Genomic DNA, 24,804 nt, shown 5'->3' with positions numbered 1-24,804 from the left:
ATAACCGCTTTGCCCTTGAGCAGCCATGGCCCCTCGGGGACCGTACCCCAGAAACATGAAGAATAGACAACGTTTGCATTGCAGCCCCGTGACTCCCCAGGGCCCTCTCTCCAGGCAGCCTGGAGGAGGAGACGTCTTCCTGGGGACAGCCACAAGGTGGCCACTAGTGAGATCACCAGGGGTCTGGCAAGGCCTGGGGTGGGGGGGCGTCCTGACACTATCCCAAGGGACCAAGAACAAAGGGGTTCCCAGGCCCCCAAGCCAGGTACTCAAAGCCCCTTTCCCCACCCCCAGGCCTGATTGGAACGTGTCCCTCCGCCTGGCCCAGGACCCACCCTCCTTTCCAAGTGTCCCCCTGGGTCTGTGTTGGATTTCAAGGCTCTGTGATTCGAGCAGATAAGTGTGGGATGACTCAGAGCGAGTGGGTGGTGACAGATGCCTGCCGCCAGCTCCGAGCCAGGCCTGGCGGTTCTGGGTAGACACCTGGCTGGGGTCTTGGCCTAACATGAAGGACAAATCCCTCCAGGGGGCAGAGGGCTCTGTGAACCTGAGCAGAAATCTGTCCAAAACAGAAGAATCTCCAGCACAGCCCCCCCCCCCACGCTCCACCCCTTCCAGCCTCATGACAGCCCAGTACCAGCAGCGGGGTCACCAGGAAGCCCTGGCACTAGTGGCAGGAGTGTCACCAGCCTCCCCTATACGGAGGGGTGCTGCCCTGCCCGGGGCTGGAGGGGGCTGCGCGGGGCTGTGCCAGGCTCCCCAGCATCTGGCCCCGGAAGCTTCTTCTTTCCTCTCATCACCGAAGCATCTTATTTCTGCTCCCCCCAAAAAAGCAGATGCTCCCCCAAGGACACATCCAGCTCACTCCTGACCCTGAAGTAGGGAAGCTCACCTGGCTGCTGAGCCGCCTGGTACCCCTTCTGGGGGGTGAGGGGGGCGTTATCCAGAAAACCAGCCTTTGTAGAAACACAGATTTCCTGCCCAGGCTGGTGGGAAGGGGTATAGTTAGCTTGATTTTTTTTTTTTAAAATGTTTTTATTTCAGAGAGAGGGAGAGAGAGTGAGACACATCGATGAGAGAGAAGCATCATCAGTGGGCCGCCTCCTGCCCGCCCCCTACTGGTGACCGGGCCTGCAAACGGGCCTGCGCCCTGCCTGGGAATCGAACCTCGACCTCCCGGTTCACAGGTCGATGCCCAGCTGCTGAGCCACCCCGACTGGGCCCGATCCTTCCGGGCGAAAATATTTCTAACGATGTCCTCATGCGTCTCCCAACGTGGACAAGCAGCACGTGGGACCAGGGTCTCAACCTCAGCCGCCCCGGAGCTGCAGGGCGGTGTCCCAGGGCCGCTGTCACCCTCACCCAAAGAAGCCTTCGCCCTGATCCATTATCCTGCATGTTCTGTCACCTTTTTCCTTCCTGAGAAAGGACATCTCATGCCCAATATGGTTCATGGAAGATCCCGCTCGTTGGTCCTGGTCATCGGAGGGCTGAGCACCTGTCCCCACACTAAGCGAGTGTCACGTGCTGTTTCCTCCTGACCTTTTCCCGAACACAGGTCACCCTTCCCCTTGGAGGCCTCGGGACACCCCAAATGCTCACCAGCATCAGCCCCACTTTTACACCCCCCCCCCCCCACCGTCATGGAAACGTGACTCAGCCCACTCAGCCTGCAAACCAAGCAGCGAGTCTGACTGCAAGGTCAAAACACAGGAGCTGTTCGGGCTACAAGGAAACAAAAGGCTCACAAAGTCTCCGGGGCCTGGCGTGGCATGTGCCCGGGCTCCACGCCTGACCCGCACCTGGTTCCCTCTCCAAGGCGCCGTGCAACCCTGCGTGAGCAGCTCCAGACCACGGCGGCCCCGCGCCCCCTGAAGGGAGACCAGCAGGGAGAGAATGTGCTCCCCCAGCGTGGCCGCCTGGGCCGGGCCCCCACCACGGCGGCAGCCCCCCAGGCCGTGGGGCCTCGGAGGCGGGGCCTGCTCCCTGATGCACTGAATCCGCACGGAGCAGCTCTGCCTCGCGGTGACTGAGGAGCTGGAGCCGTTACTACCGGGCAGATGGAGGCTCCCTTCAAGGCAGACATTAAACCGCGCAATGCCACCGCAAAGTGAAATCAAAACAGAACCCGAGGCCGGCTCTGCTTTTCCTCTACTCCCTCCCGCCCCCCCCCCCCACGCCCTGTCTCGGGGTGAAGGGTGCCAAAGGCGATCGGGAAAGGGACTGCGACGACAGGTGGGCGGGGGAGGGGGTGGCTTGACTGTCACCAAGGACAGAGAGAAAACCGGCGGGCGAGAGCGGCAACGGAACTCTGTGAACCCCACAGAAGCCCAAGCCCTCCTGCCTCGATTTCCCAGCAAATAATCAAAGTACTAAGACCCAGGGGATCCCATCAGAAAACAGCCGAGTCCAGCACAGCTGTGAGAGGCATTCTCCTGGGCTCCCCCGGGGGCGCCCCACCAACTGACCGCTCGCCTAAAGGGACGGGCCTTTTACTGAGCATCTATTATGTGCCGGGACCTGGCCCTTGGTCCACTGGTCTCCACCCCAACCCTGTGAGGCCTCACTGTTATCGCTGCATCTTTAGGAGAAAAAAAAACCAGGCTCAGAAAGATGACACAATTTGCCCGTGGTCCCCGCACAGTAGTGAGTAAGACAGAGACTCAAACTCAAGTCCAACACCCACGCCCAGGGCAGAGGGTCTCTGAGGCTCGAGGGGGGGATGTCGCAGGCTTCCTGGGCACCTGGGCTTCCAGGCGACGGGCTTACACTCTTCTCATAACTCAGATTTTAGTAATTGAGGTCAGGGCCCTGTAGTCTGTCATTAAACCACTTTAGGGCTCTAAGGTTTAAGCCGTGCTCATGGGAGAGGTTTCTCCCAGGCAGACGCAGGTTTGCTGGGGAGCCCGCAGAGTCCACGGGTGCACACTGTCTGTCCACCCCAGGTGTCGGGGTGCTGAGACTGTGGGCCGGGGGGGTGCCAGTGTCCACCGCCAGAGGTTCGTCACTTGTCCGAAGGGTGCAGTGGGGGGGGGGGCAGGCGACTGAAACTCAGGGCGCGAGACTGGACCCCCGTCTGCCATTTCCTGTCTGCGCAGCCTCAGTCAATGATTCAAGTTCTCAGAGCCTCCAGCTCCTCGTGTGTAAAATGAGCCCCCCCCCCAGGGTTGTCACGGGCATGAAAATAGTGAATGTCCATGAAAATGTCAGACATGCTGCCTCATACATCAGTAAACATTTACCGAAACACCAACGGCTGGCGGCGTCCTAAGAGGGGATCTGGAGACAAATCCTAAGAAACGAAAACCCCGCTGGCCGCCCACAGGGAGCTACCAACGGAATCAATGGACAGGAACTAACTGAACATAACCGGACAGAGAACAGTACACGGAACAAAGGTACATGAGCCCACGGGCCGAGCGCGAGGGAACACGGGAAGGGGTGGGCAAGAAGTGGAGCAGCAACAGGGTTGGTGAAAACCCAAGAAGGATTCCACTAGTTAACAGCTGAGCGGGCACAGGGACCCCACATTAGCACCTCCACGGCGGGGGGGCCCCGGCTACCCAGCAGCATCGGGCGTTGAGGTCAAGACCAAGCGTCTTACTAACCTTGGAACGGCCAGTGCCCGGCACACGGGACTCAAGAGTCTGTTGCAGTAAAGACTTGGTTTTAATGCCGTCCTGGGGCCCACCCCACGGCCCTCAGCCTGCCCCGCCCTCCTCCCCACCCCTCGCTTCGTCCCACTGCAGCCCTGGGACCGCAGGGGAGGCAGGAACATGACCGGCCTTCAATAGCCTAGATTATCAATGATCTTTGCTGAAAGAATTAAATCTTTGGTTTCCTCTTCTATAAAAAGGAGTTTGCACCTGTCTCATGGGCCTAATGTTGGGCTAAACAAACAAAAACAAACAAACAAACTCAAAAACCCCACTTTAGATGTACCTGGCCCTCGGGACTGACCATGCAAACTGGGGAAGCAGCCGGAAAGGCGAGAAGCCCCGGACCTAAGTGGCCGTGTTACCTGCCTCGAGGGTCAGTGCGCGAGCCGGGCTGTTCTGATAAGAAGGCAGCCTGGCCCGGAGCCCATGGGGCCCACGGAGCCCACGGAGCCCACAGTCCACGGAATCCACGGAGCCCACGGAGCCCACGGAGCCCACGGAGCCCATGGGCCCTGGTTCAGTTTCTGAGGAAGATTTGTGGGCTCAACCCTCCACCGCCCTCCCCTCTGCGCCCACACTTCTCTGACCCAGTCCCCCTAACAGCACTGAAAGTCCCCTCCACGTGTGTTGTGGGGTCCCCCTGCCCTCAGGCATAAGGCTCCTGGCGGCACCATTCTGACCATGTCCCGCTGTCCCAAGGTGCAGGGGGATGGCCTGTGGAGCCCCCGCCCCTGAGGAGCCCTCTCCCAGCAGCTCCAGGTCCCCGGCTGCCACAGTCTGGTGCTTGACCCTCTACGGCCACGAGCCTCGCGTTGTCCAATGCCCCCTTTCCTCCAGCTGCCCCCTGGGGGGGAAGTTCAGAAGCACAAAAATCAAGCCTCTCTTCCATTATAATCCCCACCCCTGGGTGCCTCCAATCACCAGGACTCAAACACCAGCTATCAAGGACTCCAAGCCCCAGTTCCCCTCACTTAGCCTCCGGCTTATGAAAGGGATTGGAGGGCAACCCCCCCAAAACCAAGACTACGTGGCTTGCTCCGTGTCGGCGGGGGCGAGGCAGAGCCCGCTGTCTGAGTCCAGCCCTGTCCAGGCTCGTCAAGAGTTCGGGCTGCTGGTCTCCGCCCGCCCGAGGACAGACAAGTGGCGGCTCCCACGCGAGGCCATCTCCCACCCTTGGCCCCCCCCATTTCTTCAGTGCATCCCCATAAAAGCAGCAAGTACGCTTCCTAGAGCTGGCCCTGCTCCGGCAGGAGGCCGGCGGACTCCTGGGTGTGGTCAGGAGCCTCCCAGGGGACAGCACGGGCCAGGTCCCAAGGCTCCTCCATGATCCCAGTGCTTTTCGTTCGGGTCCCGTTTCATACACCACGACTCGGGCCGGGAGGGGAAAGGCAGAGCCCGTCGCCTCCGCTAAGACTCCGCGAGGGGGCCTGACGCCGGGGTCTCGGGGTGGGGCCACCCCACCTGCAGGAGCTGCAGCCCCGGCCCCCCCGCCCCCTCCTGCAGCTGGCGGGGAAGGAGGGACAGGACTGGGAGCGGGAGCAGAGGCGAGCACGCCCACGGACGCGGGCACACACGCACGCACACCCGCGCCTTCCCCAGTCACGCTCCGTGAGCCACCAGGAAAAGTTACGTAAGGAGAAAACCAGGGCTCCGAGGCAGCAAGGGAACACGCGGCGCCTCTGGGGGTGCTTCATCGAATAAGTGGCCCCCGCAGGCCCACACGGCAAGCCGCCATCACCGGTCGCGCCCACGGAGGGGACAGAGCCACGGACAGGAAAACGCCTCACGCGCGCACACGGGCGGGCGCCAGTCCCCACGCACGCGACACCCAGCTCGGAGGGTCTGCTTACTCAGCCCGAGCGGTCCTCTCCCAGGCGCTCAGCGGCAGTGCGGGGCCGCGTGCCCCCCGCGAGACAGCGCTCCCAGCGCCCAGGACCCCGCCGCCGAGCTCCGAGGCCCATGAGCCCCGGCGGGGCCCGTCCGGCCGTCGGCCCAGCCAACGCTGGGGCTCAGCTGCTCTCCCGGCCGCCGCTGCTCCGTCTGCAACAGATGGGGACCAGGCTGGGCACGTTCCCAGCTCCCGGAGCCGAGCGACACGCGGCCGGCGGGCAGACAGCAGGAGCTGGCCTGAGCGCGCGGGCGACGGTCCCGCCGGCTGGGGCGAGCGAGGGCTCCTAGGCAGGCAGAGCCCCGGCAGGAGCGCCCGTGGATGGGCCGCGCTCTGTCATTACCATCTGCGGCCGGCTGCCGGGAGGCACCTCCTTACTCCACAGGCAGGTCTGCAGGAGGGAGGGCCGAGCCCGGTCTTTTAAAAAGACAGGCAGTGAGGCGAGGGAAGGCAGGAGAGGAGGGTGAGGGGGCAGCTGCTGGCATCTGGGCTCCAGGCCCTCCGGCGGCACAGCCCCCTGCGCTGTCCCCAGGTCCCGTCGGGCAAAGGCCGGTTAGCTTTGGAGGAAACCCGGACACTCCCTGCAGCTCCCTGACCTCGGCCTAGAGAGAAAGAAGTTCTCTCTCTGCCAAGGATGGTGGCTAAGGTCCTTCCAAGAGGTTCTGCGAGTGAAATCTCCATTTGAAACCTGGTCCCCCAACCCCACCTGGACAACCTATAAACATCTGGAAGGCGACATGTCCTATCCCCTGTAACTCTGAAGCTCTGGCATCCGGGGCCCTGAGGACTCTGGAGGGACTGCCCACCCCTCCCAGGGTCAGCCAGTCCCTGGAGAGAGTCAAGTGCTCACCTGGGACCCCCCCCCATGTGCAAACCGGCCGACCTAGAGCCCACGCCCCTCACCTCCTCCATCAGCTCTCACTCCCTGGGCCGCGATCCCCCTGCCCTAATCACCTCAGGGCTGATCCTGGACAACCAGGGGTGGTCCCTGCACCCAGACCACCCCAGAAATTTTTCATACTTGCCAGTCCTGAGCCCGCTCACCCAGCTGCACCTGGTCCTTCCCGAGGGAACCACAGGAAAGGCCCCGCACGCATCTCCCCCTGGTCACCCTGCCTCCTGACCCACCCCGGTGCTGCTCCGTGTGGCCTTCGGCGGCCTGCTGAGCCTGTTTCTGGGGGTCTGTGAGTACAATGAGCTCCTTTCTTAGGACAGGCATTCTAGTGTCTGGGTGTCTCACCACATCTGATTAAAACGAATCCCGGGTAAGCCCTTAACACCCTGCCCTACGGGGTGTGCGAGCCGGCCGGGAACAAAGCGGATTCGAGTCGTTAGGAGACAACGGTGAGGGTCCCCTTTCAGAATCCTGCGACGTCCACCCCGAAACAGAACTGGCTAATAACTCTGTCTTTTTAGCAATGAGGAGTTGCTTCCAAAGACACCGAGTGACCTGCCCTGGCCGGCGCTGCCCAGTGGTTAGAGCGCTGGCCCGTGGACTGAAGGGTCGGGGGGCAGTCCCTGTCCCTCCAAAGGCTGATTCTGAGGCAGGAGGGAGCAGAGGCAGGGCAGGGTGGCAACGTCTCTCTGGGCGCCAGGTTCTGGCTCCGATCAGCTGATGGCCTGAGAAAGTCACCTTAAGCTGGAATGCCGTTGTCTTGGCTGTCGAAGAGCCATGTGTCACCTGAAGCAACTCCGGGTCCTCTCAGACCTAAACATGAACGTTCCCTGACAACAGCCTGGGCCCAAGTCCCGGCTCCGTCATTTCTCGGAGCCTTGGTAGCTCCTTTGAGACAAGAATCGGAGTGAGACCACTTGCTCTGTACATGTCGCAGGGACGTCAGACAAGCAAGCATTTGGACGACAATAGGCACCCGCCTGCGACCTGTGAGATGACTCTACAGCCAGGGCCAGCGCTGGCGTCAACTCACGGCGTAGCCGAGAGCGGCGCCGGTTAGGGATGAGCGAGGGGGCGCCACCCCCGGGCAGCTCCTGCGGGCATCCGCCAGAGACCCGGCCAAGGAAAATATTTTCTCCGGCTGGCCCTGGCACTCACCTCGCTGGCTTAGCCGGGCTTGTGTTAGTAACGTGCCCTTCCTTCCAAAGCACACAGACGAGCGGGCGGATCGGCCGGGACGCCAGGACAATGGGCCGCACCGTCCAAAGCGCTCCGAGGCTCAGACTCGAGGAGGGGACCAGCGCCTGGAAACGAGCCAGGGGGTGAGAGCGGCTTCCCGGGGCTGAGCGCCCGCGAGCTCACGTCTCGGGTGCCTGGTAGCACCCGTCGGAGCCTCGGCAGCATGAACAGCTCTGCTCCGGCCTGCAAGCTCCAGGCCACAGATATGGCTATTGTTTCACCGGCGTGTACTCTCGCCTCCAAGCTCCCCACGGGCCCGCTTCATCTTCAGGCTCAGGGCTGTTCCACCCGCCCATTTTGGAGAGTGGCGGGCAGAAGCCCTCTTTTCTATTCTAAAATGATTTTATTTTTAATTTTTATTTTTTTTAGAGGGAAAGGGAGAGGGAGAGAGAGAAACATCAATGATGAGAGAGTCATTGATCAGCTGCCTCCTGCACGCCCCCGACTGGGGACTGAGCCTGAAACCCGGGCATGTGCCCAAACTAGGAATTAAACCCTGATGCGTAACCACTGAGCCACACCAGCCGGGCAAGGTCAGCCCACTTGAAGGAGAAACCCTTATGAATCAAAGACGTTAGGAAAGCCGGGCCACTGCTGGCCTAACTCGCAGGTCTCGGGGACATTCCTGCCTGAGGCGCGTGCCTCTGAGTCACCCTCCTCCCACGCACATTAATTAATGTTCCTAAACACTGTTTTCCAAGCGCATTCCTCTCCGCACTCTCGGCAGACCAGGAAAGACAAAGCAAAGCCAAAATGAGACAACCACCAAAACACCAGCTCGGTGCTACCTACGGGACACACCCAGGCTCTGCAGGGCGTACACCACGCCCAGAGGGCCTGGCCTCGGCCACCTGACCTTCTGACCTCTCCTGCTTGCACAAAGCTGCGGCCCGGAGTCCTCGCGGGGCCCCCTCCACCTCCGATCAGCTTCCCTGGCATCTGCTGGTGATTACCCTACCTCTGCCCTGGAATTGACTTTTTTAAGTTTTTATTGATTTCAGAGAGAGGAAAGGAGAGGGAGAGAGAGAAACATCAGTGATGAGAGAGAATCACCGATCAGCCGCCTCCTGCACGCCCCCCGATTGGGGATCGAGCCTGCAACCTGGGCCTGGGCCCTGACCGGGAATCGAACCCTGACCTCCTGGTTCATGGGTCAACGATCAATCACTGAGCCATGCCAGCAGGGCTGAAATTGATTTTTTTAGTGTATTTTTAGCGCTGGGTGTTGACATAAGCTATCTCGACCTGCACCAGAGAAATGGGTAAGGTTTTGCACAAAGAGCCCCCTGCAGCCCTGGGGAAGGACCAGACGGCACCCGGGGGGCCCAATGGGAGTGTTGCCGACTACGCTCCGATGGAGCCCCGCGTGGTGGTCTTGGGAACCACGGCCAACCAGGCAGTGACTTCAAAGAACTGCAGGTGACCTGGGAATTGTGGCACAGTGTCACCTCGGCTGTGCATGTGACACAGGAGACTAGAAGCACAAGTCACACAAGCGTGAAAGGGGACCCCACCCCCTGCACCCATGTAACAGACCTGGGCTGCAGTTCTCAGCATCCCAGGAATCCAGCACAAACCCATCCTGCTGACCCTTAGGGCCGCCCCATGGCTCGGTGGAGCGCGCGATGTACTGAATGCTGCCCGGGGTCTCACCGAATGTCTCATCCGAGCTCACAGGCCAATCGGGGAGAAAGCTCCTGGGACAGAGAGGGAGGAGCCTGCCTTCTGGGAAGCCAGTGTCCCTACCTCCAGCGGGAAGCGTTTGGCACTTGGGAAGTCGACATCGTCATTAAAAACAAGACAGGCCGCTCCCTTAACACCATGCTCCCCTTCTGCGGCCGCCTTGGCGCTGGCTGGAAGGGTCCTTGAACTCTGGTCCCTGGACAGGCCATGAGGGCCCTGGAAGGCTCTAGAAGGCTCAGAGCACTCAATCTTCCATTTAAGCCACACGCCAGGCTTGGCTCACCCATAGCCGAGTGCCGAGGGGCTGAGCCTGGCCAGTCTCAAGCAGGTGCTTCAGTTCCGACCGTCTGTGACCTAAAACCGCCTCAAAGGCACCGCCGAGAAGAAGGTTCTGGGCCACCCAGGTGGCAGGAGCCCAGGCTGCTGCTTAACACGCACCAGCCTTCCCGATTTAATTGAAACCAACACAGATCACACAGGGTACCGGGCGATTCTCCCTCCAGACTGCCATCTATAACAACACTGAAGCGAAAGAGAAGGGTCTTCACTCGTCCTTTTAAACCGAGGCTACTTTTCTGTGGGTGCAAAAAAAAGAAAATTGGCAGCTCGTAGGGGTGGCCGACAGACCCCAGGGATGCCCCCGACAGCCACATGTCACCTGCACCCCAAAAGTTTCCCCAAAGATCTACTGGGCCTCAGAAGAGAGGCAGAGCAGTGGTCAATAATTATACACAAACACCCCATATCGAACGGACATGCATAGAAATAAAGTAAATATTTTTTAAAGATAAGAAGCCGTGCTGGGAAAGGGGGGACCGTAAAGTTGAGGGGGAAAGAGGAACGATTGCTTAGAAGGTCCCAAGGGCTGACCGGCAATCCCACCTCCTCAGCTGCCAGAGAGCTTTTGAGCTTTAACACCTTCCCGGTTTCTCTTTACGATGCTAATGATCATTAGTCGCTATGTCCAGCTAAAGTTCCTTTATGGGCCTGTCCGCCTGACTTTGAAAGGTCCAAGGTCTGTCTCCGCGCCCCCTCGCCCGCCCCCCAGGGGGCCTGGGCAAGGAGGAATATTTTTCTGGACTAGGGGAGCAGGGGTGTGGGCTCATGTGAACCCCAAGCCCTTGGTTCCCCACCCCCCAAAACAAAACCACAGGGCGCTTAACGGTGCGCATGGCGAGCTCCTCTGGCAGAGTGGATTTGGGAGAAGAGAGACACTCAGGAGAGCAGTGCAGGAGTAGGAACGGGGGTGCTGCGGAGCCTGGGACTCTGGGCATACCTGCGGGCCCAGGGGAGGGCACGAGCCCCAGGAAACACTAGAAAATGAATTTTCTCTTCCCTGCCCTCTCTCTCCAGGCGGTTCCTCTATTTCTAGAAGCAACTGTGGTGACACAGGAGACCCAGCCCTGGGAGAGGAAGGCGAGCTGGGCGGGGGTCAGCGGGGCCACCACATTGCACAACCCCAGAAGCGGCGTTTCCTAGACTGCAGAGGGCCCCGCGCTCGGGCAACACAGCAACTCTGCCCGGCTCGGCCCTCTGGCCTCGGTCTGTCCCCTTGAGCCCACCTGCCTGGGCAGCCTGAGGCCGTCATCCTGGTCTTCGGGAAACAGTTTTCCCGGTACCAGGCCTGTAGACTTGCAGCCGCCAAATATGTTAACCAGGTCATTTCCTAACCTTCCGGGAGTGAACATGTGCTTAAATGCCACCCCCTAGCCCCCAGCCCCTGGTGACCACTGGGGAAAAACCTACCTAGAAAAATAATTAAAAAAAAAATAAACAAATGCATCCCTGGCCGGTGTGGCTCAGTGGTTGAGTGTTGACCTATGAACCTAGAAGTCACAGTTGGCTTCCCGATCAGGGCACAGGCCCGGGTTGTGGGCTCGATCCCCAGCAGGGGGCGTGCAGGAGGCTGCCGATCAATGACTCTCATCATTGATGTTTCTCTTTCCCTCTCCCTTTTTCTCTCTCTAAAAAAATCAATAAAAACATATATTTTTTTTAAACTATCTTTTATACTTTATTTTTTTATTATTTTTTTAATTAAATATATCTATTGATTTCAGAGAGAGGAAAGGAGAGGGAGAGAGGGAGATAGAAACATCAATGATGAGAGAGTCATTGATCGAGCCCGCAACCCGGGCATGTGCCCTGACCGGGAATCGAACCCTGATCGCCTGGATCCTAGGTCGACGCTCAACCGCTCAGCCACGCCCGGCCGGGCAACATATATTTTTTTAAAAAGAATAAACAGATGTAGTGATATTTTTTTTCCAGCCATGAGCCAAATAAAGGGACGAAGGAGGGGAAAGAACAGCACAGCATAAAGAAACACGAAACCGGACGACACGCGACAGGCGGTGCGGCCCGGAGACGCCATCGGGTGGGAATTCTCCTGCTGGTCTGCAGCTCAGGAGCCGTCCGCAGCCCTGTGCCCAAGTCCCCTGCCTCCCCTGCTCCTTGGGGCCTCAGTTTCCCCAACTAGAAAGTGATGAGCCTGACACTCCGCACTTTTCTCTCAGCGTCTCGCACTCGGTACCTGGTGCGCGTAAGACAACCGCGTTTGCAACTTGGGACGCTTCGACACGCCTCGCTCACGTGTTACGTTTTAACCCCACTTCGTGGTTAACCGAGCCCTCCGCCCACACGCTGTTTCCCTTCCACCAGGGAAACGCGGAAAGGCCTGCTGCCTCCTGCCTGGTAACCACCAGGGAGGGAAGGCGGTGGTCTGACAGGCACCCCCGCAGGGCTCCGTCCCGGCCCCCAGGGCGCTGAGCCCCAAGGGCCACACCTGCAAGGCCGCTGAGAACGGGGGAGTCGCTGGGCCTCCAGGGAGATCCCCACAGGGACCCGGCTGGTGACTCCCTCCCTGGTGACACCCTGTGGCCCAGAAAGCCACAACAGAGGGGGCTGTGTGGGGTGCTCCCTGGAGCTCTGGGCCTGAGGATTCTTGCACGATTGGGGGCGGGGGGGCTCAAGAGGGAGACTTGGCTTCCCCCTAATGAGGCCTGTGGAGGCTGGACGCCCACCCTCTCTCCGAGCATCAGGTTCCCCTCATGTCAAATGTGAATAGTTAGTTAGTGGGAGAGTGGGAGGTGCCGAGTAAATGCACAGCGACTGCCGGGTGGTTGAGAGATTTCAGGGCAGAGCCGGGAGCATGGCCCCTGAACCCCGAGAATAGGGGGATGCACAGGAGCGCGGGGTGATGAACCACCGGCAGGGGGTGCGGGGTGGGCTGGGGGAAGAGCAAAGACGAAGGGCAGCCTGCCCCTGCTACCCTGAAGCATGCCTACAGCTCACTTCCAGCGCTCCGTGTGCAATTTCCCTCTTCTCCTCCCTCCCTTTATTTTTGGTTACTCCTTACCTGAGGATATTTTTTCCATTGATTTTTAGAGAGAGTGGAGGGGGGGAGAGAGAGAAACATCAATGTTAGAGAGAGAGAGAGAGGAACACTGATGTGAGAGACACATGGATTGGCTGCCTCCACGCTGACGGGGGCCAGGGATGGAGCCTGCAACCCAGGTACGTGCCCTTGACCGGCAACCGAACCCGTGACCCTTCGGTGCGCAGGCCAACGCTCTAACCATTGAGCCACACCGGCCATGGCTGCAATTTCCCTCTTCAGTGACTCCCTGATCCTAAGGATCCCGGGGGAGCGTGTCGTCACGACAGAGAACAGGTCACGGGTGGGGCGGCCTCCAAGGTCTTGAGGCGGCTGCTGAACTGGCCCCACCTCGGTTTACAAGTCTGGGTGCAGGTCGACGGGCCCACGCGGCGGGCATGGAAAATACGTACACACGCGTGGGCCAGGGTTTGCACATTCACGCGAACACACACGTGTCTGTTCCTTCGAGGGGGCACAGGCTCGTGTGCAGGGAGGTAAGTGTGCAACGCCTACATGTTTCCACGCAGGCCACGCACAGGCGCAGCGCGCAGGCGGAACCAATGAGCCGCATGTTTGGAATAAGTCGTAACGTGGGCATATAAAGCCAAATGGCTGAGTGATTAAAAGCGCACAAAGATAACCTGCTTTGTTAGGCACCTACCTTTTTTATTTTTATTTTTTTAGTATGTCTGTATTGATTTCAGAGAGAGGGAGAGAGAGAAACATCATTGATGAGAGTCATTGATCGGCTGCCTCCTGCACCCCCCCAACTGGGGATCGAGCCTGCAGCCCGGGCCTGTGCCCTGACCGGGAATCGGACCACGATCTCCTGGATCTTAGGTTGACGCTCAACGGCAACGTACCTTTTTAAAAAAATTATAAATTAAATGAAATGCAACAGGAAAGATATTATCTGGTTACTATCAGAGATCCGATTTTATAGCACATGACTTACATAGTTCAAATATCCAAGGCACCATATAACTGTTTACTCAAATTTTATTTCTAATTGTGATTAAAACCTACATTAATCGTTGCTCGATGTGGTGGTTTTCTTCTTTCTTCTTATTTTCAATAAAATATATCATTACTTAAAAAACTTTTTAAAAGCAGCCCGGCTGGGCGTGGCTCAGCGGTTAACTGTCGACCTAGGATCCAGATGATCGGGGTTCGATTCCCAGTCAGGGCACATGCCCGGGTTGCGGGCTCGATCAATGACTCTCTCATCATTGATGTTTCTCTCTCTCTCTCTCCCTCTCCTTTCCTCTCTCTGAAATCAATAAAGATATATTTAAAAAAAAAAAATTTTTTTTTAAAAGCAGACGGAAGCCAGCAGCAGGGCCGTGTTTGATTGCGTATGTTCTGAGCACCGTGCTCCTGGCCTGTGGTTTCCGAAGGGAGCCGCTGGCCGGCCGGCCCGGGGTCTGTGGCCTTGAACAGGCCGAGCCATCACACGGCTGTAGCTGCTGCTATGTTTCTGGAATGCGTGGCCCTCTTGCTGTTTTCCCAAAAGTTTAATAACTCATGTCGCCCCCAAAATACTACTTTCTGGAGCAGAGCTGAAGAGCTGTCTTACTGGGGTGCTTCCAAAGAGAACGAGCGTGTTTCTGCATCTTTTCTCCTTCAGATTGAGAACCGCGCGGCCTCTCTCCATTCACGCTGGGGCGGGCCTCCCACGGAGGCTCGGACTGGAGCTGGAGACCACTGATTGCCAAACAAACCCACAAAATAAACTCACTGGGAGTCGGCAGGCTCAAGGTCAGGAAGACCTGGACCCCGTTCAAACATCTGGGCCGAAGCCGACACTCTGGTTAGGAGCAGATGGGAACTCACCCTCTTCCCATCTCCCATCGGGGGAGGAGTCCTGACCCAAGGTGCCCACGCCCTGGAGGGTGCCAAGTGACCAGACACCAAGGGCGGGAGGCGGTGGCGGAGGCATTTGCCAAAAAATCACTGCTGTGGGAACAAGGGCCCACCTAAGAGGCCAGAGTCCTTCCAAAACCCCAATGTCAGGGCCCCAAGCTCTCCTGCTCCTGGGAACCCCCAGCACCCCCAGAGTCTACTGCTCAGGGCCCCTGTCCCTTCATCCTGGGGCCAGATTCTCCCACAGCCACGTGTGTGGCCACCAGAGCAAGGAAGTCAGTGGTCATCCTGTCAGAGGGCCGGCAGCAGGCTCTGGAGAGAAGCCCCGCCCCTTGGGTCACGGAGGTGAGTTCAGGTGGCTCCCTGATGGACACGACTCCCCCAGTGTTGTATCTGCTTCTACAGTTCCTACTGAGCCACGTCTGTTTTTGACATCTGCCAGTCTTAGGATGTTTCGAAGAATAGATTTGGGTTAAAAAGTAGTACTTGGGATAAAAATTGCGCAGGTGTGAATGGTTGAATTTGGGGTTACCCTATGCATCCCACATTTCAGTCCACGTGCAAATGCACACATGTATATGTGTATGTGTACACACATGTATGTGTGTGTGTACATATATGCAAATGTGTGTACTTGTGTATACGTGTATGTGTGTAGCTAAGTGAGCTATGAATCGTCTTACGATCACCCCAGGATTCAATAAATAGCACGTGCTACTTGCTACATATTTACACTTAGGATGTGAACATGTAACAAATGTGGCCCTCGGATGTTTCCACAACTGTTTCATAAAGCAGGTCACAGGTGAGGGAGGCCCACCCGAGCTCACAGCTGGGAATGGGACCCAGGTGGTCTGCAAGGGGATCTGTGTTTTAGTGACATGACTGTGCGTCCCCACCTGTTTATTCAATTGCTCTCAGCAAAACCACCAAGGCTCTTATAATCAACGTGGGCGTGGGGGTGAAAGGCTGCCGATGAGGCTGACCGTGCAGAGCCTGTGCCTGCGGGGACACCTGTGAGGGAGAAATGGATACGGGACTCCCCAGTGAAACCACGGGCGCTGTGCAGGAAGACCGCAGCCCCGAGCGGGGGCCCTTGTACCTCAGGTGTCACGCTGGGCACACAGCAGCACCACGCTCCAGACACCAGCCTCGCTCTGCAGCTGAGCAGGCCTGGCAGAAACGTTCCTTCTTGGCAAAGTCCCCAAAGGGAGGCCCTGGGCTGCTGGTAACATCCCTCCGGCCAGGGGAGAGGTGTGGTTAACTGGCTGGGGAAGGGAGGGGAGCTACAGGTAAAGATGGGAATTAGGCTAGTAGGTGTTAGGTGACTCTCCCTCCCATTATCAGCTCTGTTCCTTTCTTCAAGCCACATCCTCAAGGGACCACAGCCTCTCAGATGCTTCTCCCAGCCTCTCTGTCTAGGAACTGCTCCTTCCCACGGGCGCCTGAAGCCTGAGGCCCCAGCGGAGCACTCTGCCAGGCTTTGCCCCCACACTGGTGCCTCCCCTCTCCATCCCCGCGCTGGGGCCTCGCAGACTCACATCCCTTTATCTTCCAGAGCGATACAGGGCCATCTGGTAAACACAAGTGGCAAGGTGCCCACATGCTTCGTGAGGGCTGGGCCGGCCTGCTCTCCGCTCCCAGCTGAGCATGTCCTCCTGGCTCTGTATTCTACACGCCTCCATCCTCTGGGGATCCAGGTCAAGAGACAAGGAGGTGCACCCCTGTGATGCCGGCACGTGGAAGGGGCTCATGCAGGCTCCTGGAGTGCACTGGGAGCATCTCTTCCCAGCTCCACTGAGTGACAACTGCCGTGGGAGGAGTATTTACACCACCGCCATTGGCAAGCATCACAACTCACAGCTGCTTTTATAGACAGTTGTTATCTCTTTGCCACTAGCCCAGTGCCTGCAGCCCAGCAGCCCTTAGACCAGGCTGTGTGGGGTTCACCCTGTGCCCCATCCCAGGCTGTAGAACCAAACTGCAAAGGGCAGGCTGAGGAAGGTAGTATCTGTGCACTGACTGGTCAGATCCAACCTCAGACAAACACCTGACATTTCCTGATCCATCTCAACACGAAAGAAAACAAAATTAAAGACAATTAATAGCTTTAAAGAGCCTGTTCCAGTTCAGTTTGCACACATCTTCTGGTTTGACCTTCACAGCCGGCGAGGACCTGCCCATCCTGGGGCAGGTGAGGAAGGAAGGGGGTGGGGCTGGTGGAGCACGGAGCTGGCCCAGGCAGGTCCTGGCCCAGGCTTCCTGCTCCCACGGGCCTCTTCCCAGCAGTGGCTGCACAGCTCTGAATAAAAATTAATTACTGTTTAGGAAGCTGTCTGTGAGCTGTGATGGGAAGGAGAGGTGTAGCCGTGCTGGAGGAAGGAGCAGGCTCGGGCACACCCCGCCCCCCTGGCGCGCTCAGGCCCGGAGACGGAGGCACAGCTGCCCAGGGAGAAGGTTTCCTGGAGAAAGCTCCTGGCTGCCCAGTGCTCCGCTCTCTCCCACACAGACTCAGGCAGTGCTGGCAACCACCCGCGTCCCTGCATGTGGCCCCTGCTGTGGCCAGAGTCCCAGGGATCTCCGGATACCAGGAGCCTGGTGGGGAAGTTTGTGGTCAAGGCTCTCTGTGCCTCAGTTTCTCCCTGTCTCTATTTGTCTCTGTCTAGAAGGCCAGGAGGGCAAAAAGACAGAGGGTAAAAATAAAACAAACAAACACACACACACAAAACCTGTAATATTCGCTTCCCGGCTGCCGTAACAAAGAACACAAACTGGGTGGCTTCAAACCACAGGGGAAAAAAAATATATTTTTTTAACCCTCACTTGAGGATATTTTTTCATTGCTTTTCAGAGAGAGTGGAAGGGGGAGAGAGAGAGAGAAACATCGATGTGAGAGAGACACATCCATTGGTTGCCTCCCACACAGCCCGGACCAGGCCGGGGATCGAGCCTGCAACTGAGGCACATGCCCTTGGCCGGAATCAAACCCGGGACCCTGAGCCAAACTGGCCAGGGCCAAATACAGAAATGTATTCTCTCCTGGTTCTGGAGTCTAAACGTCCGAAATAAAGGCGTCGGCAGGGCTCCGTCTGAAACCTGGAAGGAGGAGCCTCTCTCATTTTTCCAGCGTCCGGTGGGTGCAGGTCACCCCGGAATTGTGGCAGAACCTCTGTGGCCTCTGCCTCTGTCCCCACGTGGCCTGTGTCTGCGTCTGCGTCTCTCCTTGTAAGGACGCAGTCATATTAGACCAGGGTCCACTCTGTTCTATGACCTCATCTTAGCCAATTCCATCCCCGTTACCGGGGGTTAAACTCGGACACATTCTGGGGGGCACAATTCAGCCCCTCACCTCCACTATTGCTGAGTGAGTCCCTGCCCCGTCCCCCAGCAGGCTGTCATTTTCTAGAGGAGAGCGTAGCTGTCACAGAGAGGGGCACCGCTGGGCCGCAGGGCAGGGGCAGGCCCCAGGCGGCGGTGCCCACGGAGCTGAGAACCCTGTCCCCACAGGCCAAGGGGGCCTGGGTGCTGGCGGCCAGTGGCTGCAGAGTGGGCAGGAGAGGCACCGGGACCTGTGCCACAGATGGTCCAGGCCTGGCGATCGTTACCTATTCTGAATTGTTCCCCCGAGACGATGGGTGTAAGCCAGGCAGGCCCGGGACAAGCCAGACCCCCTGCCTGGGGAGTTCCCTGAGTATTTCATTGAAACTGCCCCTCCCAAACTTTCTCCTGGAAGGAGGGATCAGATCTGCCTGATTATTAAAACGGCAGAGGAACTCATCCGCGAACACAAAATCACTTCATCTTAGAAAGAAAGACAAAAGGTCACTTGTGCTGTGCCTGACCCCAGAGGAACCGAAACAGTGGGAAACGGACGCTCAGAGGCGCAGTCGGCCTGGCCAGGTAGACCAGTCGGAGCTCGGTCAGCGGAGGCGCCTGAGCCTGGACTTGAACTCGGCGGTCGGATCCCAGGACCCCTAGGTTTCCCGAGCTCCTCAGACCCACCGGCCCCCACTGTTCCCCACCATCAGCCTCGCCTGGTCGTCTGCCAGCCAAGCGCAGAGGGAAGGTCAACCAGGAGTTTCACCCCGTGTCTACTTTGGTGCCCAAGAGAAAAGGAAAGATGCCCGAGGTCCGACCCTCCCGCCCAGCTGCTGACGGTCTTACTGGAAGCCGGGTATGAGAGCAGAGAATCAGGGGGCCTCGGTGAGCTGCACCCTACGACCTCAGGCCAGCTTCTCAGCCCCCAAGGCCATGACCCCCACCTGCTTCCCCCAGAAGTGAGTGTCCCCTCCAGCAAATTCTGTTCAGCGCTGTCTTCTCTGAAAAACGAGTTGGTGGCTTACTTCTTCCCTCCTGAGACAACTCTCATCCACCAGATTCCCCCCCCTCATTTTTATTGATTTTTAGAGAGAGAGGGAGGGAGAGAAAGAGAAAAACACCTATGGGAGAGCGAGACCTCAATCAGTGCCTCCTGCACGCCCCCTATGGGGACTGAGCCTGCAACCTGGGCGTGTGCCCTGACCGGGCATCGAGCGGGCGACCTTTTGGTGCACAGGGCGATGCCCAACTGACTGAGCCACACCAGCCAGGGCTACCAGATTTTAACGGCCCGGTAAGGAAATACTGAAAAACACAAAGCCAAGGAACTTGGCGCATATCAGAGTCCAGCCTGGTTATGACCATAGCTGGGGCCTCATCCTGCAAAAAGCCAAACCCACAGCTTTCCGGAGCTGGAGAGAGTTTTCCGGCTCCTGCACCGCCCTTGGGCAGTTTGCTAAGAGCTAGTTTCTCCCCCCCCCCACCACCACCACCGTGAGGCCCTCGGGTTGGGGCCTCTGGCACAAGGCGCTTCTGCTTTTGACCGGCAGCTTCCCCTTTTCTGGAACCTGTTGGACCCCCACCCCCACCCCACCCCACCCCTGCCCTGCTGTCCCCGCCTCGGCCAGTGAAGCTGCTCCAGCAACCTCAGTCCTGGGCTCTGAGACCCGGGCTCCGAGCTCCGCTGTGGGCACGCTGCTTTCTGACACCGTTAGGTTTCTCTCCGGGGCTCGGTGCACAGAGAAATGTCTGTATTCCCCTGTCCAGCAAAAATGACAGGCTTCTGGTTTCCTGCCGTTCACTGTCAAACCGAGAACCGTTAACCCCTGACGTCCTGCGGGGCCCTAGAGGACACGGCCTGGGGGCTCTCCCGGGCCAGGAGGACCAGAGCGAACGTTTCCACCCCACCCGGCCGCATGTCTTACTCTGTGTTGTCATCTCCTGTGACCTGAGGGCACCGCCAAGCCCGTGCTGCCCCGGGGCACAGACGAGAAGGGGAGCAGAGGCCGTGCCCTGTCTCTGCGCAGATGAGGGGCTCCCCTATGCTCCCCTTGGCTGGAGGGCAGGAGGCGGCAGAGGCAGCTTCAACGAGCCCCATGGAGAGCGAGATCGAAAAGGAGAGGTGAGGCCTGGCCGCCCCCCCCATCCCCGCCCCGGGTCTCGAATACCAGCCGAGAGCACACTGGCTGTAAGTGTCGCTCACTGAGGAGCAGGAGTCGGGAGAAGGGAAGAGGCGCTTGGTTTCAGCAGAGGGGGGTCAAACCCACAGATTGACAATAAAATAATTTGCATCTTTGAAACGTGGCTGTTCTTAGATACATTTTTATAGGATGATTTTGGCAATTTCATATGGTGAATGGGTCAGACTTTAGGTTGAACTCTGTAAGATTATTAAATTTTTTTTTTTTTTTAGCAGAGGGAGGTCAAACCCACAGATTGACAATAAAATAATTTGCATCTTTGAAACGTGGCTGTTTAAAATAATTTGCATCTTTGAAACGTGGCTGTTCTTAGATACATTTTTATAGGATGATTTCGGCAATTTCATATGGTGAATGGGTCAGACTTTAGGTTGAATTCTGTAAGATTAATTTTTTTTTTTTTTTTTTAGGTTAAGAAAATGGGAAAATACTGGGTATTTCCTACGGTTTAACCTAATATTACCAGCTGCGTTTTGCTGCTGAGGAAACGGGACGCAAGCAGAGGGACAATGAATGTGACAAACTGAGACGGACGCTTCTTGCCCCCAAACCACAGCCCCCCTCACGTCACAGACGCAGAAACGGGGGCCTCCCCGCCAGGCCAGTGGCCTGCCTGAGGACACCGGGGATGAGCCCCAAACCCAAAGCCAAAACCCACTTGTTTTTACCCAGGTTGGCTTTTCATCCCACGACATCACCATGATGCCCGCTGGGACCATAAGGAAGAGCCCTCCTGGCCCCCGGCCACTGCCACTCACTTTTCTACAGATCACATGAAAAACGAACCTCCGAGGAGCTTGGTTCAAGGTGCAAATTCTAGAAAATTGATGGTGGGATGCACCACCCGGGAAGGGGGAGGGGAGGAAAGGAAGGGAAATTCTAGAAAACTGAACCAAGTGCATTTGTCATTTCCTAGTCTCTCTCTCTCTCTCTCTCAGTCCCTCTCTCTACATACATGCACATGCACACGCATGCACAGACACACACGTGTACACACACATGCACACACACTCATGCATGTAACCTCTAGTGCTTAAGCAGCACGTACTCCCAGGGGCCTGGGTGGTGTGGTCACCAACTCCATCGGGGGCCCCATGGGAGGCCTGGCCCAGATCCCCAGACCAAAGGGCAGCCCCCCTCGAGCACCCGTGGGTGTCGCCTGGCACATCATGGACACCTGGAGACAGATTCCGGTCCCCTGGGAGGAAGAACCGCGTGATAACTGTGTAGCCCCCAGCCCGGCAAGGGTCGGGCCAGGGGGATCTGGCCTCTGCCAGGGGATGAAAGGCAACCGCCTCACATTTCAGGGGGCCTTAAAGTCCTGCTAGATGAGGCCACGGGGCTGGGTGACCCCGCCCCAGTTTGCACAGCTGAGCTGGGACTAGACGCGGCTCTCCTGGCTCCCTTGCACTCAGTCCACGAGGACCGCCAGGAACCAGGGTCCCTGTCCTCTGTGCCACCTCCTCGGATTCCCAAACCTGCCTCAAGAAAGAGATGAGAGCACAGGAGCCCCCAGAGCCAGGGACACGCAGGGGCCCAGATTCCGGGCAGGGACAGCTTCCCTGCGCCGCTCGTGACCCCGCTCCTCCAGGGCTGGGGCTGAGCTCCAGGATCCCAGCCACCCCACCACGCACACCCCTCTGTCCGCACCCACCGTCTGCATCCCACTGTCCTCACACCTGCTGCCCACACCCCGCCCCGCCCTCCACAGCCCACCGCGCACCCCGACTGAGGCAGCCGGGGGATCAGGTGCGCGTGGGATGCGCCAGCAGGGACGGGGGAGGGAGGAGGGGCGGGAAAAGTGAGGGCAGAAGAGGCCGGGAACGGAGCCCAGCTCCACGCCCCCACCCCACGGACCGAGGAGACCTGCCGGTCCGCCTGCCTAACTCACACCGTGTTCCTTACAGAGGACGCGGCACTAAGGGAAAACGCACTGCAGGGAGGGCACGGCGGCAGGACAACCCTGGAGCCGCAGCCCCGTCCTACGCCCCTGCTCTCGGCGCTCCTGCAACATTGTAGCCAAGCACGGAAGGCGTTGACACTTTAGTAATTACGCCTCACTCAAGTTTGCTACATGCTCAAGTTTGCTACATGCCGGCCCCTCGCCCGATGCCATTTCCGCCTCCTGCCAGCCCTCGGGTAGCTATTCTCATTGCGCGTTTACGAATGAGGCGACTTGGGCTCAGCGATGCCGAGGAGCTCGGCTGGTTAGGGACGCCGCAGGCGGGGAAACCCAGGTCCCCAAAGCCCCCCCCCCCATCATCCTCAGGGTCTTTACAATGAAGGGTCCTCGGGGGTGCACACGTGGGTGACAGGCCACACCCGTCCTGCGGCGGTCCCAGCACCCCATCCGGATTCGAGGGGAGAGTGAGAAGGAATCTCGCCAGGGAAAGAGCACGGACTTGGGAGACGACCTCGCCTGCTTCAAACGCGGGCCCGGCCCCTCGTGAGAGACTCAGTCTGCCTGAGCCTCGGTTTCCCCAACTGTAAACGTGGGGCCGATCATAGGAACCAGGCAGAGTGGGGCAAGAGTTAAATGACAAGCCCTGGCTGGTGTGGCTCAGTGGTTAGAGCGTCGGCCCATACACCGCAGGCTGGAGGGTTCAATTCCAGTCAAGGGCACATACCTGGGGTCTAGGTTTGACCCCCAGCCCTGGTTGGGGCGTGTGCAGGAGGCAGCCAATCAATGTGTCTCTCTCACATCCATGTTTCTCTCTGTCTCTTTCTCTCCCCCCCCTCTCCCTTCCACTCGCTCTAAAAATCAATGGAAAAAATATCCTTAGGTGAAGGTTAACCAAAAAAAATGTAAAAATAAAAAGAGTTAAATGGCAAAGTATGTGAAAGGGGCTGTCGCGGTGCCGAGCACCGAGCACAGTGCCCGATAACAGAGTATTTCACGACTTCGCTCAGAGGTGACCTAATAATAGTCTGAGAAAGGAGTGGATCAGCCCCGAGCACCAGGGACAGCGTCCCCACGGGAACTCGCCCTGCCAGGGCCTCCTGGCCTGTGTGGCAACCACGGGGAACAGAACTGGGTCAGAAGGCAGGTTTTTCAAGCTCGGTGAAATCTAGCTGTAAGGAAACAAAGGACGGGAAGAGATACAGGGCAGGGACAGGAAAAGTGGATGACAAGAGAAGCTACTGGCTTGCGGTTGTCTTTTTATTTCGGCTTTCTGCATAAGCTGGTATTCCGTTAGGGATCTGAAGACAAACCAGTACAATTTTTGGAAAGGGGCATTAAAAAAACTCATAAGGCCCGTCAGTTCCCCATTAGCCAAGGACTGATCACTGCTGTTAAGGAACGTCTGCTGGGAACGGAGGGCTGTGAAGGTGAGTCAGGGTCCTGGTGACACTCGGGACCTTCCTTCTCTTGCCACATGGACCCCCGAGGCACACAGAGCTAGGCGGGGGAGGTCCGCCTGGCGCCAGGCGGCTGTGCCCAAGGGAGAGCCATCAGCAGCTGGACTTCAGACGTAAGGATCTGTAATCAGCCCGGACCAGTGGTTGGAGGTAGACACCCTCGCCCCTTCCACGCATGTCCTTCGGGCTATAGGGCTCCGTGGTTTGGTGCGGGGGGGGGGGGTCAGTTGCTAGACAGCTGGGGCTTGGAGCCTGCCGAGATCCCCACCTGCCCGGCCAGCGTGGCTCCGTGGTTGAGCGTTGGACCCATGAACCAAGAAGTTACGGTTCAATTCCCGGTCGGGACACAGGCCCGGGTTGCGGGCTGGATCCCCACCAGCAGGGGGCGGGCAGGAGGCAGCCCATCAATGACTCTCATCATTGATGTTTCGCTCTCTCTCCCTCTCCCTTCCTCTCTCTGAAATCAATAAAGACATATTTTTAAAGAAAAATTTTTACTATCTCCTGCCATCTCTGTGAGGCTCTTACCAGCCAATGAGTCTAAGCAAAAAGCCGAAATAACTTTCCCAGGTAGGAGATGCAGGAGTAAAAAGCAACAAACACAACAACGTTCCTAAAAAAGTGGCCCCAACGGACCGCACGGTCTGCCTGAAAATTGTCCCTCGGCCGTCGGCGGCTCCCGCAAGATCTGCCCATATAATGGATCCGCTCGGGTTTCTCGGAATCAGCTCACAGAGTGAACTGAGCACTTGGATTCCCGAAGGCCCCGCGTTTCCCTTCCTTCCCACGAGGCCGCCTGGCTTCTGCTTCGCTCGCTATCAGCGTCAGCATCCATGATCCGGTTGGCGCTGGGGAGGCGGTCTCCTGGGGGCTGGGACGTGAGGAGCTGCGTGCGTCTCGTCCGTCGGCAGAGGGGTGTTCAGGCTAATTCGGGAGACGACTCGGAAGGGCCACCCCGGCTCCGGAATGTTCCAGGGGGTCAGCGGGACCTCTGCTGTGACTGCGGGGTCCCCCCTCTCCCTCTGCCCCATCCGGCTCACCTTCCTTCCCCCGCGGCTCAGGGGCCGAAACTGCAGGCACAGAATCATTGGCCCAGGTTATTTTGTTATTAATTCTCACCCGAGGATATTTTTTCCATTGCTTTTTAGAGAGAGTGGAAGGGAGGGAGAGAGAGAGAGAGAGAGAGACATCGATGTGAGAGAGACACACCGCGTGGTTGCCTCGCCCACACGCCCTGACCAGCGCCGGCGATCGAACCTGCAACCCAGGTACCTGCCCTTGACCGGGAACTCATTGAACCCGGGACCCTCCGGTGCTCA

The 24,804-nt window shown here is 58.1% G+C and overlaps 1 protein-coding gene across 4 annotated transcripts in view; it reads right to left on the bottom strand.

Moving 5' to 3' along the window:
• Positions 1 to 24,804, bottom strand: part of PRKAG2 (protein kinase AMP-activated non-catalytic subunit gamma 2) — a gene marked incomplete at its 5' end in the record, with an annotated part of 167,235 nt that overhangs the window by 130,605 nt on the left and 11,826 nt on the right. The window contains one exon of one of the 4 annotated variants that reach the window (XM_081147787.1): positions 5,510 to 5,928. The exons of 2 other annotated variants lie outside the window; for them this stretch is intronic. Of the gene's footprint in view, positions 1 to 5,509; positions 5,929 to 24,804 lie in introns of those variants that run through there. One more of the 4 variants, XM_081147786.1, reaches the window with a different exon arrangement.

This window comes from Miniopterus schreibersii (assembly GCF_964146895.1).
Source record: "Miniopterus schreibersii genome assembly, chromosome: 9".
Lineage (NCBI taxonomy): Eukaryota > Metazoa > Chordata > Mammalia > Chiroptera > Miniopteridae > Miniopterus > Miniopterus schreibersii.
This window is presented reverse-complemented; position numbering and strand designations above follow the sequence as displayed.